General features: G+C 54.8%; 1 non-coding gene and 2 pseudogenes across 1 annotated transcript; all 3 read left to right on the top strand.

Moving 5' to 3' along the window:
- Window positions 1-4,980: 4,980 nt before the first annotated feature.
- Window positions 4,981-5,159, top strand: LOC126439457 (U2 spliceosomal RNA; annotated as a pseudogene).
- Window positions 5,160-5,900: 741 nt separating this feature from the next.
- LOC126439394 (U2 spliceosomal RNA) lies at window positions 5,901-6,093 on the top strand. Its single transcript, XR_007581155.1, has one exon. It is a non-coding gene; the product is annotated as a U2 spliceosomal RNA (small nuclear RNA).
- Window positions 6,094-12,759: 6,666 nt separating this feature from the next.
- Window positions 12,760-12,936, top strand: LOC126439463 (U2 spliceosomal RNA; annotated as a pseudogene).
- Window positions 12,937-15,818: the final 2,882 nt, after the last annotated feature.

Here is a 15,818-nt window from a genome sequence, read left to right as displayed (position 1 = left end):
GCCGTGTCCTGTCGCGGTATGGCACGGTGCTCAGCATCACGAATGAGAAGTGGGGAAGTGCCTACCGTTTCCAGGGCAACAGCGGCGTTCGTAGTGTCCGCATGGACCTCCGCCAGCACATCCCGTCGTATATAAATGTTGCGAGTACCAGGGCCCAGGTCACCTATATTGGGCAACCGCAAACTTGCTCCCTTTGTCAATCGACGGAGCATCTCCGCGTGGACTGCCCGCGCCGGCGTCCTGTGCAACTGCCGCGGGAACGCACTGCTGGTACCGACCTTGTGCCTCTCCTCAGCGAGGTAGTGGCGGGCGCTGCCCACCGTCCCGCTGAGCGACCTGACGTGTCGCCCCCGCCAGAAGCAGTGCAACCGGCACCCAGTGCACCGGCTGACGGACCCGTCCCGGACCAGACGCCCGTTGTGGCGGTACCGCCGGCGGCGTCTGATGTGCCTGCTATGGCAAGTGATGTGGTCGCTGTCGAACAGATGGAGGTCGTTCTTCCTACCCCGCCCCTCCCGGCAGATGACGCTAAGTCCCCCCGCCGTCGTCATCGACGCAAGAAGGCGAACCCGGACCAGCCGGCGGAGGAAGCGGACGGTTTACGTCCCCCTGAGAGCGGCAGTGAGGCTGACTCTCAGGCCTCCTCAGTTTCCCGCTCTGTTTCCGCTGACCGCTCGGGCGGTATGCGGCAAACTGCTCGGCAACTAGAGGCTCTTATCTGTTCCTCGTGAGATCGGGGAGCGATCCCTGCAAAACGGAAACATGACCAGGGTAGCGACCAGCCAATGCAGCGTACTCGCACCCTTTCACATCCTACTGTGTCCGACCCGTCTGCGCCGCCTGGCTTAGACTATCCTGCCGATGGGGGAGGCCTGAACTGGGCTGACGACGAGGGCGATGACATGCGTGATTGAGTGGGTCTTTCCCCACATGAGCTGCTTGGTATTTGTTTCTCACATCCGGGGTGATATCGCTGGGTTCTGGTGTGGATGTTTCCACACCTGCCTCCCTACGGCCGTGACCCTATCTGCCGTTGTCTACTCTGTGTTGCTCTCCCATGCCTGCCTTTGACCGTCCGCCGGGAGCCCTCTCCCTTTTAACGATCAATATCAACTCCATCTCCAACCCGGTCAAACTTCGATCTCTGAAGGACTTTCTCCGCCTTGGTGCGTTTGATGTAGTCTTTCTCCAGGAAGTTTGTGCCCCTTTTCTATCTGACCTTGCTGGTTATGAGGCACTGTATAACATCGACCCTGACGCCCGGCGGGGTACTGCTTTGCTCTACCGATCAGAGTTTATTCCATCCCACGTTACCACGCTACCCAACGGTCGCGTTCTTGCGTGTATCCTTCAAGATGTCCTTTTTCTAAATGTCTATGCTCCTTCCGGTGCTAACCACAGGCATGGCAGAACAACACTTTTTCAGTCTGATCTCCCCCCTTTCTTAGCAGCTCGTCGCCCTATCGTCTTTGGCGGAGACTTCAACTGTGTGGTGGCCGAAGTTGACCAGGTCCCGACGCCTATGCGGTGTGAAGCGCTCGCTTCACTCCTTCGGGCGGCTGACCTTACTGACACATGGCGCCACTTCCATCCCGCCTACACGCAATTTACCCACATCTATCCCACTGGAGCCAGCCGTATTGATCGTGTTTATGTCTCGACTGATTTGACTCCCGCCCTTTGTGCCGTCCAAGTCATACCCGTGGCCTTTAGTGACCACTGTGCGTACTCGTGTTCCTTGCGTATCGCGGGTCCTGCCCCGGTTCCTCGTGGCACCTCTTGGAAGATGAATACCCTTCATCTGTCCCTGCCCGAACTTCGTGCTCTTGTCACGAAAACGTGGCAGGATTGTCTCGTGGACACTTCCCGGTACCCTACCACGGTGGTTTGGTGGCTCCGCTGTGCGAAGCCCCGGCTGCGACGTGTTATCCGGCAATACAGTCGCGACGTCGCCCACTGGAAACGTAGCACGTTGGCCTTCTATCAGCAGTGTCTCACTGACGCCCTGACTCTTCCTGCTGACCGGTATGATCAGCTCCGCATGCGCCTCAACAAAATTAAGGCGCAAATCCTTCGCTTCTCTCGGGAGAAAGCCGACGGTATGGTGGTGCGGTGTCGTTCTGCATCCCTGATTGAAGGCGAGGAGCCATCCCTTTATCACCTAGCCTCTGAACGAATTCGTGCCAAGAAGAACACCATTTTGCGCCTTAAGACAGACGATGGTGCGCGTATCACAGACAACCGCGACGTCCTCCAACACCTGACGGACCATTTCACGCACCTCTTCCAGGATGTTGAGGTCGACGTTGCCGCCCAACGTGCACTTGTCAGTGGGGTGCCAACTTCTTTGGATCGTCATGACCGCAGCTCCTTAACCGAGCCCCTGACACTCGCTGACCTCACATCTGTCCTCCGTGCCTGTCCGGGACGCAAGTCACCTGGCCCCGACGGTCTCCCTTATGAGTTCTACCAACAATTTTGGGACCTGCTCGGCGACCGTTTCTGCACAATGTGCGAGGAGATTTTTGCTGGATGCGACTTACCCGCCGACTTTTTATCTGGACGTATTGCCCTTATTCCAAAGGTGACTGGTCACTGCCGAGCTCAAGACCTGCGTCCTATCACTGTCCTTAACACTGACTATAAGTTGGTGGCACGATGCGTGGCCTCTCGTCTCAACCAGGCGATGACTAAGGTACTTTGCCCCACTCAATCCTGTGGCGTTTCGCGTCGGAACATCTTCACCGCCGCTTCCCTGTACCGCGATGTTGTCTTCCTCACCGCTGACACTCGCACCCCGGCTGCCATTCTTTCCTTGGACTTCGCCGGTGCCTTTGACAGGGTCTCGCACCCTTACCTGCTGGGCGTTATGTCGCGGATGGGTTTTGGGGAGCGCTTCATACGCATCATCCGGAACTTCTTGGATGGGGCGAATTCCACTATCGTGGTGAACGGTTGCCGGTCGCGCCCCATTCCCATCCGACGGTCAGTTCGACAGGGGTGTCCCTTGTCGATGTATTTGTTTGCCTTAGCGCTGGACCCCATGCTGCGTGACATTGGCCGGTTGGTCGACGGTGTCGTTCTCCCAGGCGTCACCTTCCGCTGTGCGGCCTACGCCGATGACGTTGGTGTGTTCGTTGCTAACGCAAGGGACATCGATTCCGTTCGCCGCATTCTCGATGTTTATGAACGGGCCTCCGGTGCTCAGTTAAATCCCAACAAGACTGTGTTACTTCCGCTAGGGCCACGATCTTTGACCGTCGAACGCCCCTGGTACCGAGTTGTAGGGGAACAGCGTATCTTGGGTCTTGAGGTGACTGCCTGTCCGCAGCGTATGTTAACCCTCACGTGGCGGCGGCTTCTCACACGCATCAGGGGCCTTTGCGTGAGCCACGCTGATCGACGGCTCGACCTCCATCAACGCATCCGGCTCATTAATGGTTATCTCCTCTCACGAGCATGGTATGTCGCCCAACTCCTTACGCTGCCGAAGCAGATCGGCCGAGCCATATCCCAAGCAGTATATTGGCTCTTGTGGCGGCATGCGCTGTTCAAGGTTGATGCGCTGACCTGTACGCTGCCGAAGGTCGATGGCGGCCTTGGCCTCATTGACTTTTCCCGGAAATGTGCGGCCCTTCTGATTCACCGTGTCGCCGCTTTGCGCGACGCCGACCCCGGTGGGACTACAGCGGTCCTCTTCGACCGTTATCGTCCACACTCGGCGCGTGCACCGGTCTGTTTGATGCATATTCCGATCCGGCTGACGACGGTCAGAGACTATTACTTCCACCGCAGTTATGTCCTCGCAGTGGCCACTGACAAGGCACGCACGTCGAAGCGCCTTTACCAGGCACTCCGAGGCCAGCCCAAGCCCCATAAATTAGAGGACAGACGACCGTCGGTCATCTGGCGCCAAGTTTGGGCTAATATTAACAACTCAGCCCTTCCCACGGCGGTTTCAGCGCTATGGTACCGTGTCGTCACCAATTTAATCCCCACTAACCATCGCCTGGCGGCCATCCGCCTACGGCCCTCGGCTGCTTGCGGCCGCTGTGGTGACGTTGACACCAGGGAGCATCGCCTCCTCTGCCCCCACGTCACAGAAGTGTGGACCCTTGCACGTGTACTCATAGCGCTGATCGGTGGGACGACGCCAGCAAATGTATCCACCGACTGGTTCCTTACACCTGATCTTCAAACACAACCCCGACCAAGGCGTAACGCAATGGTGTGGCTCTTGGGCCACACCATTTTCACGATCTACGACCTTTCCCTCGCCGATGCTGTCTCTTACATGGACTACCTGTGGAGCCAGCATCGCGTGGCGGAATCTGCTCGAAACTATACGACCACTTTTGCCCGGTATTTGAAAGTTGCAATGATCCATGGATACCAAACGGTGTTCCAGGTTGCCTAGGGCACCTTGTCCAGGCATTGCCTGGGCTTGCCCCTGGTTTTTTTGCACCAATCTTTGACTTGACTCACCCCAGATTCGCAATTGGAACAACTATTGCCATCACTTTATTGGAAAAATAGGCATCACGCAATCAATCTTAGAAGCTTATTCCTTCGTTAATTCTCTGGGCGATGGGATTATCTCGCCAGTTTCATTTACATTTGTGTGTGCTGCCGTCCCTCTTTTTAATTTCCTTTCATTTCCTTTCATTTCTATCTTTCTTTCTTTCTTCCTTTTGGTTCTCAACTCACTATTTCTTCACACCTGCAGAGTGAGGTGTCTTTCTGAGTCAAGTGTCGTCGCCCATTGCGGCATAGCAGAGTATGCCCTTCGCTTTTAATTTCGTTCCTGGCAACAAGTCTTGCTACCCAATGCACCATGTTGTGCGTGCTGCGGCGACACTCTAGGATGGCGGCAATTTTGGAGAGGACAAGGTAGGGCTGTAGGGGAGGAAGGAGGCCCAAAAAAAAAAAAAAAAATAAATAAATAAAAAAAAAAAATAAAAAAAATAAAAAAAGAAAAAAAAAACAGAAAAAAAAAAGTGTAGTATCTGTTCTTATCAGCTTAATATCTGATACGTCCTGCATCGCAGGACCAGAATATTAAACTCATTTTTGGCTCATGACGGAGTGCTAGGGGCTTGCTCCACCTCTGTCGCGGGTTGGCCCGGCATTGCAGTACCGCCGGGATCGGCCCACCTAAAATTAATTAAAACACAGCCTGAAATGGGTAAATATTCTGCAGTTATCAGATATTCCGCTGGTAGCAAATCTTGTTGCAGTTGTCGATGTGCCCAGTAGTTAGCTGCTTACACACCACGATTTCCACGATTTCTTGTAATTAATTTAGCATTATCTTATGAATTTTTTTTTTTTTTTTTTTTGCGGTTAGCCGGACCGCTCTTGCAGCCGCATTACACTAGGCTGGTAATTTATATGGGCACAGAAGGGTGCCTTCGGATGCCTCGTTGGCGTCACATATGGTCCGGCCACAGATAATTTTAATTTCATTTTTTGGAGTTATATCCTTAGCTCCTCGCGAACGTCGTCGTCGTCCCCGCCGCACGCACGCAGAATACGTGTGTACACACGTATGCAGTTGGCGGTGGACGATGTAAGCACTAGGCTAGGTGTAGCTCGCGCCGGCCTCGCGCCGGTGTAGCTCGCGCCGGCCTGGCGCTGCTGTGGGGCGGCCTCACGGCTTCTCCACTGCCCTGGCAGCTAGCGGCGTTGAAATGGGAGTCGCAGTTTACTGTTCGCCATGGAGGGTAGTACTGGGCTGTTGACGAGTGCTCTCGCGAATTGTCCTTCTTTCCCGCACTTGCTTTTGCGATGTTTTCGACGGTCGCCTGTTGCCATATCGGCCCGTACCACCGTGTGTCACTCCCACATGTGGAGCGCACACGCTGCAAGCATTTAGGCCCTTCGAATGCGGATTTTCCTTTATCGCTTCTCGGCCTTTTGGCTAAGATCAAAGTGTAGTATCTGTTCTTATCAGCTTAATATCTGATACGTCCTGCATCGCAGGACCAGAATATTAAACTCATTTTTGGCTCATGACGGAGTGCTAGGGGCTTGCTCCACCTCTGTCGCGGGTTGGCCCGGCATTGCAGTACCGCCGGGATCGGCCCACCTAAAATTAATTAAAACACAGCCTGAAATGGGTAAATATTCTGCAGTTATCAGATATTCCGCTGGTAGCAAGACTTGTTGCAGTTGTCGATGTGCCCAGTAGTTAGCTGCTTACACACCACGATTTCCACGATTTCTTGTAATTAATGTAGCATTATCTTATGAATTTTTTTTTTTTTTTTTTTTTTTTTTTGCGGTTAGCCCGACCGCTCTTGCAGCCGCATTACACTAGGCTGGTAATTTATATGGGCACAGAAGGGTGCCTTCGGATGCCTCGTTGGCGTCACATATGGTCCGGCCACAGATAATTTTAATTTCATTTTTTGGAGTTATATCCTTAGCTCCTCGCGAACGTCGTCGTCGCCGCCGCACGCACGCAGAATACGTGTGTACACACGTATGCAGTTTGCGGTGGACGATGTAAGCACTAGGCTAGGTGTAGCTCGCGCCGGCCTCGCGCCGGTGTAGCTCGCGCCGGCCTGGCGCTGCTGTGGGGCGGCCTCACGGCTTCTCCACTGCCCTGGCAGCTAGCGGCGTTCAAATGGGAGTCGCAGTTTACTGTTCGCCATGGAGGGTAGTACTGGGCTGTTGACGAGTGCTCTCGCGAATTGTCCTTCTTTCCCGCACTTGCTTTTGCGATGTTTTCGACGGTCGCCTGTTGCCATATCGGCCCGTACCACCGTGTGTCACTCCCACATGTGGAGCGCACACGCTGCAAGCATTTAGGCCCTTCGAATGCGGATTTTCCTTTATCGCTTCTCGGCCTTTTGGCTAAGAAGCACCCCGCGGTCGGAGCGGTCCGTTGTGCTCTGTAGCGGGTCGCGAGTCGCGTTTCGTGGTCGCTTCGTTTGTTCTTGGTTTTTCCAGCGTTGATATTTTTGCGGTGAATATGTCGAACCGGTCGAACAGTATTCAATGCGTATTCGACAGAGCAGCGAGACGGCCTACGGCCTTTGAAATACAGGAATGGATATTTGGTGATCTGAAAGTACCGGAAAATGACGTCGACACCTTTCAACTGGATTTTGTCTTATTCTCGTTATTCGTGAAATTTCTCGACCAGGAGAAATACGAAAAGTATGGCCTGGCACTCGCGGGCGAACATCCGTTCCGCTACTTCGATGGAACTGTCGGAACAGTGCATATAGTGCCATCTGGCTTTGGGATACGGACTGTGCGGGTATTTAACGTACCCCCTGAGTGTCCCAATGACGTAATCGGCCGTGTCCTGTCGCGGTATGGCACGGTGCTCAGCATCACGAATGAGAAGTGGGGAAGTGCCTACCGTTTCCAGGGCAACAGCGGCGTTCGTAGTGTCCGCATGGACCTCCGCCAGCACATCCCGTCGTATATAAATGTTGCGAGTACCAGGGCCCAGGTCACCTATATTGGGCAACCGCAAACTTGCTCCCTTTGTCAATCGACAGAGCATCTCCGCGTGGACTGCCCGCGCCGGCGTCCTGTGCAACTGCCGCGGGAACGCACTGCTGGTACCGACCTTGTGCCTCTCCTCAGCGAGGTAGTGGCGGGCGCTGCCCACCGTCCCGCTGAGCGACCTGACGTGTCGCCCCCGCCAGAAGCAGTGCAACCGGCACCCAGTGCACCGGCTGACGGACCCGTCCCGGACCAGACGCCCGTTGTGGCGGTACCGCCGGCGGCGTCTGATGTGCCTGCTATGGCGAGTGATGTGGTCGCTGTCGAACAGATGGAGGTCGTTCTTCCTACCCCGCCCCTCCCGGCAGATGACGCTAAGTCCCCCCGCCGTCGTCATCGACGCAAGAAGGCGAACCCGGACCAGCCGGCGGAGGAAGCGGACGGTTTGCGTCCCCCTGAGAGCGGCAGTGAGGCTGACTCTCAGGCCTCCTCAGTTTCCCGCTCTGTTTCCGCTGACCGCTCGGGCGGTATGCTGCAAACTGCTCGGCAACTAGAGGCTCTTATCTGTTCCTCGCGAGATCGGGGAGCGATCCCTGCAAAACGGAAACATGACCAGGGTAGCGACCAGCCAATGCAGCGTACTCGCACCCTTTCACATCCTACTGTGTCCGACCCGTCTGCGCCGCCTGGCTTAGACTATCCTGCCGATGGGGGAGGCCTGAACTGGGCTGACGACGAGGGCGATGACATGCGTGATTGAGTGGGTCTTTCCCCACATGAGCTGCTTGGTATTTGTTTCTCACATCCGGGGTGATATCGCTGGGTTCTGGTGTGGATGTTTCCACACCTGCTTCCCTACGGCCGTGACCCTATCTGCCGTTGTCTACTCTGTGTTGCTCTCCCATGCCTGCCTTTGACCATCCGCCGGGAGCCCTCTCCCTTTTAACGATCAATATCAACTCCATCTCCAACCCGGTCAAACTTCGATCTCTGAAGGACTTTCTCCGCCTTGGTGCGTTTGATGTGGTCTTTCTCCAGGAAGTTTGTGCCCCTTTTCTATCTGACCTTGCTGGTTATGAGGCACTGTATAACATCGACCCTGACGCCCGGCGGGGTACTGCTTTGCTCTACCGGTCAGAGTTTATTCCATCCCACGTTACCACGCTACCCAACGGTCGCGTTCTTGCATGTATCCTTCAAGATGTCCTTTTTCTAAATGTCTATGCTCCTTCCGGTGCTAACCACAGGCATGGCAGAACAACACTTTTTCAGTCTGATCTCCCCCCTTTCTTAGCAGCTCGTCGCCCTATCGTCTTTGGCGGAGACTTCAACTGTGTGGTGGCCGAAGTTGACCAGGTCCCGACGCCTATGCGGTGTGAAGCGCTCGCTTCACTCCTTCGGGCAGCTGACCTTACTGACACATGGCGCCACTTCCATCCCGCCTACACGCAATTTACCCACATCTATCCCACTGGAGCCAGCCGTATTGATCGTGTTTATGTCTCGACTGATTTGACTCCCGCCCTTTGTGCCGTACAAGTCATACCCGTGGCCTTTAGTGACCACTGTGCGTACTCGTGTTCCTTGCGTATCGCGGGTCCTGCCCCGGTTCCTCGTGGCACCTCTTGGAAGATGAATACCCTTCATCTGTCCCTGCCCGAACTTCGTGCTCTTGTCACGAAAACGTGGCAGGATTGTCTTGTAGACACTTCCCGGTACCCTACCACGGTGGTTTGGTGGCTCCGCTGTGCGAAGCCCCGGCTGCGACGTGTTATCCGGCAATACAGTCGCGACGTCGCCCACTGGAAACGTAGCACGTTGGCCTTCTATCAGCAGTGTCTCACTGACGCCCTGACTCTTCCTGCTGACCGGTATGATCAGCTCCGCATGCGTCTCAACAAAATTAAGGCGCAAATCCTTCGCTTCTCTCGGGAGAAAGCCGACGGTATGGTGGTGCGGTGTCGTTCTGCATCCCTGATTGAAGGCGAGGAGCCATCCCTTTATCACCTTGCCTCTGAACGAACTCGTGCCAAGAAGAACACCATTTTGCGCCTTAAGACAGACGATGGTGTGCGTATCACAGACAACCGCGACGTCCTCCAACACCTGACGGACCATTTCACGCACCTCTTCCAGGATGTTGAGGTCGACGTTGCCGCCCAACGTGCACTTGTCAGTGGGGTGCCAACTTCTTTGGATCGTCATGACCGCGGCTCCTTAACCGAGCCCCTGACACTCGCTGACCTCACATCTGTCCTCCGTGCCTGTCCGGGACGCAAGTCACCTGGCCCCGACGGTCTCCCTTATGAGTTCTACCAACAATTTTGGGACCTGCTCGGCGACCGTTTCTGCAAAATGTGCGAGGAGATTTTTGCTGGATGCGACTTACCCGCCGACTTTTTATCTGGACGTATTGCCCTTATTCCAAAGGTGACTGGTCACTGCCGAGCTCAAGACCTGCGTCCTATCACTGTCCTTAACGCTGACTATAAGTTGGTAGCACGATGCGTGGCCTCTCGTCTCAAACAGGCGATGACTAAGGTACTTTGCCCCACTCAATCCTGTGGCGCTTCGCGTCGGAACATCTTCACCGCCGCTTCCCTGTACCGCGATGTTGTCTTCCTCACCGCTGACACTCGCACCCCGGCTGCCATTCTTTCCTTGGACTTCGCCGGTGCCTTTGACAGGGTCTCGCACCCTTACCTGCTGGGCGTTATGTCGCGGATGGGTTTTGGGGAGCGCTTCATACGCATCATCCGGCACTTCTTGGATGGGGCGAATTCCACTATCGTGGTGAACGGTTGCCGGTCGCGCCCCATTCCCATCAGACGGTCAGTTCGACAGGGGTGTCCCTTGTCGATGTATTTGTTTGCCTTAGCGCTGGACCCCATGCTGCGTGACATTGGCCGGTTGGTCGACGGTGTCGCTCTCCCAGGCGTCACCTTCCGCTGTGCGGCCTACGCCGATGACGTTGGTGTGTTCGTTGCTAACGCCAGGGACATCGATTCCGTTCGCCGCATTCTCGATGTTTATGAACGGGCCTCCGGTGCTCAGTTAAATCCCAACAAGACTGTGTTACTTCCGCTAGGGCCACGATCTTTGACCGTCGAACGCCCCTGGTACCGAGTTGTGGGGGAACAGCGTATCTTGGGTCTTGAGGTGACTGCCTGTCCGCAGCGTATGTTAACCCTCACGTGGCGGCGGCTTCTCACACGCATCAGGGGCCTTTGCGTGAGCCACGCTGATCGACGGCTCGACCTCCATCAACGCATCCAGCTTATTAATGGTTATCTCCTCTCACGAGCATGGTATGTCGCCCAACTCATTACGCTGCCGAAGGAGATCGGCCGAGCCATCTCCCAAGCCGTATATTGGCTCTTGTGGCGGCATGCACTGTTCAAGGTTGATGCGCTGACCTGTACGCTGCCGAAGGTCGATGGCAGCCTTGGCCTCATTGACTTTTCCCAGAAATGTGCGGCCCTTCTGATTCACCGTGTCGCCGCTTTGCGCGACGCCGACCCCGGTGGGACTACAGCGGTCCTCTTCGACCGTTATCGTCCACACTCGGCGCGTGCACCGGTCTGTTTGATGCATATTCCGATCCGGCTGACGACGGTCAGAGACTATTACTTCCACCGCAGTTATGTCCTCGCAGTGGCCACTGACAAGGCACGCACGTCGAAGCGCCTTTACCAGGCACTCCGAGGCCAGCCCAAGCCCCATAAATTAGAGGACAGACGACCGTCGGTCATCTGGCGCCAAGTTTGGGCTAATATTAACAACTCAGCCCTTCCCACGGCAGTTTCAGCGCTATGGTACCGTGTCGTCAACAATTTAATCCCCACTAACCATCGCCTGGCGGCCATCCGCCTACGGCCCTCGGCTGCTTGCGGCCGCTGTGGTGACGTTGACACCAGGGAGCATCGCCTCCTCTGCCCCCACGTCACAGAAGTGTGGACCCTTGCACGTGTACTCATAGCGCTGATCGGTGGGACGACGCCAGCAAATGTGTGCACCGACTGGTTCCTTACACCTGATCTTCAACCACAACCCCGACCAAGGCGTAACGCAATGGTGTGGCTCTTGGGCCACACCATTTTCACGATCTACGACCTTTCCCTCGCCGATGCTGTCTCTTACATGGACTACCTGTGGAGCCAGCATCGCGTGGCGGAATCTGCTCGAAACTATTCGACCACTTTTGCCCGGTATTTGAAAGTTGCAATGATCCATGGATATCAAACTGTGTTCCAGGTTGCCTAGGGCGCCTTGTCCAGGCATTGCCTGGGCTTGCCCCTGGGTTTTTGCACCAATCTTGACTTGACTCACCCCAGATTCGCAATTGGAACAACTATTGCCATAACTTTATTGGAAAAATAGGAATCACGCAATCAATCTTCGAAGCTTATTCCTTCGTTAATTCTCTGGGCGATGGGATTATCTCGCCAGTTTCATTTTCATTTGTGTGTGCTGCCGTCCCTCTTTTAATTTCCTTTCATTTCTATCTTTCTTTCTTTCTTCCTTTTTGGTTCTCAACTCACTATTTCTTCACACCTGCAGAGCGAGGTGTCTCTCTGAGTCAAGTGTCGTCGCCCTTTGCGGCATAGTGGAGTATGCCCCTCGCTTTTAATTTCGTTCAAAAAAAAAAAAAAAAAGTGTAGTATCTGTTCTTATCAGCTTAATGCTGGCAAGGTCGGATACAAAACACTAGATACGCGATGTATTTTCTTTAGTCATTGGTCTCCCAATGCCCGATTATGACGAAGCTGCATCGGCGGCTCCGGAACGTGGCCAGCCTTGCTGTGAGGGCAGCAACTGCTGGTGCTACTGCCGGACTCGCCCTGCATTGAATACTTCTCCCTCGTTTTCTCCCGGATTTGACTGAGGGTTGCGAGATGCTCAGGCCCCATCTGCTGCACGCTCGATCGAGGTGGACGATCTGGAGCGAGGCAGATGCAGACCGGTCTCGTGTGTGTCCAGCCTTTGCTGTTGACACCGGCGGCACAGTGGTAGCGCCATATGCTCCCAGCCATATGAGCCTTCACTCTGCTCGCTTTCCTTCTTTTCAACCGGCCAGCTACGTCTAGATTTCCACCGGGGTTGAACATAAGCTAACGACCCTTCCCATCTTGGCCAGAACAATTCTCTGGGTCTCACCAAGATTATATATCTCCGAGAGAATTCTTAGTTACGTCCGCCCGAAGTGTGACGCTCCGGTGAATGGCAGGCGCCGTCGAGCAACACCTTCGCGGCTAACTCCTACCGAATGTGAACCTTTCCTTAGTTTCCTTCCCAAATATAACCTCAATGACTAAAAAAAATCTGTTCTTATCAGCTTAATATCTGATACGTCCTGCTTCGCAGGACCAGAATATTAAACTCATTTTTGGCTCATGACGGAGTGCTAGGGGCTTGCTCCACCTCTGTCGCGGGTTGGCCCGGCATTGCAGTACTGCCGGGATCGGCCCACCTAAAATTAATTAAAACACAGCCTGAAATGGGTAAATATTCTGCAGTTATCAGATATTCCGCTGGTAGCAAGACTTGTTGCAGTTGTCGATGTGCCCAGTAGTTAGCTGCTTACACACCACGATTTCCACGATTTCTTGTAATTAATGTAGCATTATCTTATGAATTTTTTTTTTTTTTTTTTTTTTTTTTTTTTTTGCGGTTAGCCCGACCGCTCTTGCAGCCGCATTACACTAGGCTGGTAATTTATATGGGCACAGAAGGGTGCCTTCGGATGCCTCGTTGGCGTCACATATGGTCTGGCCACAGATAATTTTAATTTCATTTTTTGGAGTTATATCCTTAGCTCCTCGCGAACGTCGTCGTCGCCGCCGCACGCACGCAGAATACGTCTGTACACACGTATGCAGTTTGCGGTGGACGATGTAAGCACTAGGCTATGTGTAGCTCGCGCCGGCCTCGCGCCGGTGTAGCTCGCGCCGGCCTGGCGCTGCTGTGGGGCGGCCTCACGGCTTCTCCACTGCCCTGGCAGCTAGCGGCGTTCAAATGGGAGTCGCAGTTTACTGTCCGCCATGGAGGGTAGTACTGGGCTGTTGACGAGTGCTCTCGCTAATTGTCCTTCTTTCCCGCACTTGCTTTTGCGATGTTTTCGACGGTCGCCTGTTGCCATATCGGCCCGTACTACCGTGTGTCACTCCCACATGTGGAGCGCACACGCTGCAAGCATTTAGGCCCTTCGAATGCGGATTTTCCTTATCGCTTCTCGGCCTTTTGGCTAAGAAGCACCCCGTGGTCGGAGCGGTCCGTTGTGCTCTGTAGCGGGTCGCGAGTCGCGTTTCGTGGTCGTTTCGTTTGTTCTTGGTTTTTCCAGCGTTGATATTTTTGCGGTGAATATGTCGAACCGGTCGAACAGTATTCAATGCGTATTCGACAGAGCAGCGAGACGGCCTACGGCCTTTGAAATACAGGAATGGATATTTGGTGATCTGAAAGTACCGGAAAATGACGTCGACACCTTTCAACTGGATTTTGTCTTATTCTCGTTATTCGTGAAATTTCTCGACCAGGAGAAATACGAAAAGTATGGCCTGGCACTCGCGGGCGAACATCCGCTCCGCTACTTCGATGGAACTGTCGGAACAGTGCATATAGTGCCATCTGGCTTTGGGATACGGACTGTGCGGGTATTTAACGTACCCCCTGAGTGTCCCAATGACGTAATCGGCCGTGTCCTGTCGCGGTATGGCACGGTGCTCAGCATCACGAATGGGAGGTGGGGCAGTGCCTACCGTTTCCAGGGCAACAGCGGCGTTCGTAGTGTCCGCATGGACCTCCGCCAGCACATCCCGTCGTATATAAACGTTGCGAGTACCAGGGCCCAGGTCACCTATATTGGGCAACCGCAGACGTGCTCCCTTTGTCAATCGACGGAGCATCTCCGCGTGGACTGCCCGCGCCGGCGTCCTGTGCAACTGCTGCGGGAACGCACTGCTGGTACCGACCTTGTGCCTCTCCTCAGCGAGGTAGTGGCGGGCGCTGCCCACCGTCCCGCTGAGCGAACTGACGTGTCGCCCCCGCCAGAAGCAGTGCAACCGGCACCCAGTGCACCGGTTGACGGACCCGTCCCGGACCAGACGCCCATTGTGGCGGTACCGCTGGCGGCGTCTGATGTGCCTGCTATGGCGAGTGATGTGGTCGCTGTAGAACAGATGGAGGTCGTTATTCCTACCCCGCCCCTCCCGGCAGATGATGCTAAGTCCATCCGCCGTCGTCATCGGCGCAAGAAGGCGAACCCGGACCAGCCGGCGGAGGAGGCGGACGTTTTACGTCCCCCTGAGAGCGGCAGTGAGGCTGACTCTCAGGCCTCCTCAGTTTCCCGCTCTGTTTCCGCTGACCGCTCGGGCAGTATGCGGCAAACTGCTCGGCAACTAGAGGTTCTTATCAGTTCATCGCGAGATCGGGGAGCGATCCCTGCAAAACGGAAACATGATCAGGGTAGCCAATGCAGCGTACTCGTACCCTTTCACATCCTACTGCGTCCGAACCGTCTGCGCCGCCTGGCTCAGACTATCCTGCCGATGGGGGAGGCCTGAACTGGGCTGACGACGAGGGCGATGACATGCGTGATTGAGTGGGCCTTTCCCCACATGAGCTGCTTGGTATTTGTTTCTCACATCCGGGGTGATATAGCTGGGTTCCGGTGTGGATGTTTCCACACCTGCTTCCCTACGGCCGTGACCCTATCTGCCGTTGTTTCCTCTGTGTTGCTCTCCCATGCCTGCCTTTGACCGTCCGCCAGGAGCCCTCTCCCTTTTAAAGGTCAATATCAACTCCATCTCCAACCCGGCCAAACTTCCGTCTCTGAAGGACTTTCTCCGCCTTGGTGCGTTTGATGTGGTATTTCTCCAGGAGGTTTGTGCCCCTTTTCTATCTGACCTGGTTGGTTATGAGGCACTGTATAACTTCGACCCTGACGCCCGGCGGGGTACTGCTTTGCTCTACCGATCAGAGTTCACTCCATCCCATGTTACCACGCTACCCAACGGTCGCGTCCTTGCATGTATCCTTCAAGATGTCCTTTTTCTGAATGTCTATGCTCCTTCAGGTGCTAACCACAGGCATGACAGAACAACACTTTTTCAGTCTGATCTCCCCCCTTTCTTAGCAGCTCGTCGCCCTATCGTCCTTGGCGGAGATTTCAACTGTGTGGTAGCCGGAGTTGACCAGGTCCCGACGCCTATGCGGTGTGAAGCGCTCGCTTCACTGCTCCAGGCGGCTGACCTTACTGACACGTGGCGCCACTTTCATCCCGCCTACACGCAATTTACCCACATCTATCCCACTGGAGCCAGCCGTATTGATCGTGTTTATGTCTCAGCTGATTTGAC

The sequence above is a fragment of the Schistocerca serialis genome, unplaced genomic scaffold (genome assembly GCF_023864345.2).
Source record: "Schistocerca serialis cubense isolate TAMUIC-IGC-003099 unplaced genomic scaffold, iqSchSeri2.2 HiC_scaffold_1322, whole genome shotgun sequence".
NCBI lineage: Eukaryota > Metazoa > Arthropoda > Insecta > Orthoptera > Acrididae > Schistocerca > Schistocerca serialis.
Note: the sequence above shows the minus strand (reverse complement) of the source record. Positions and strands in the feature narration are given on the sequence as shown.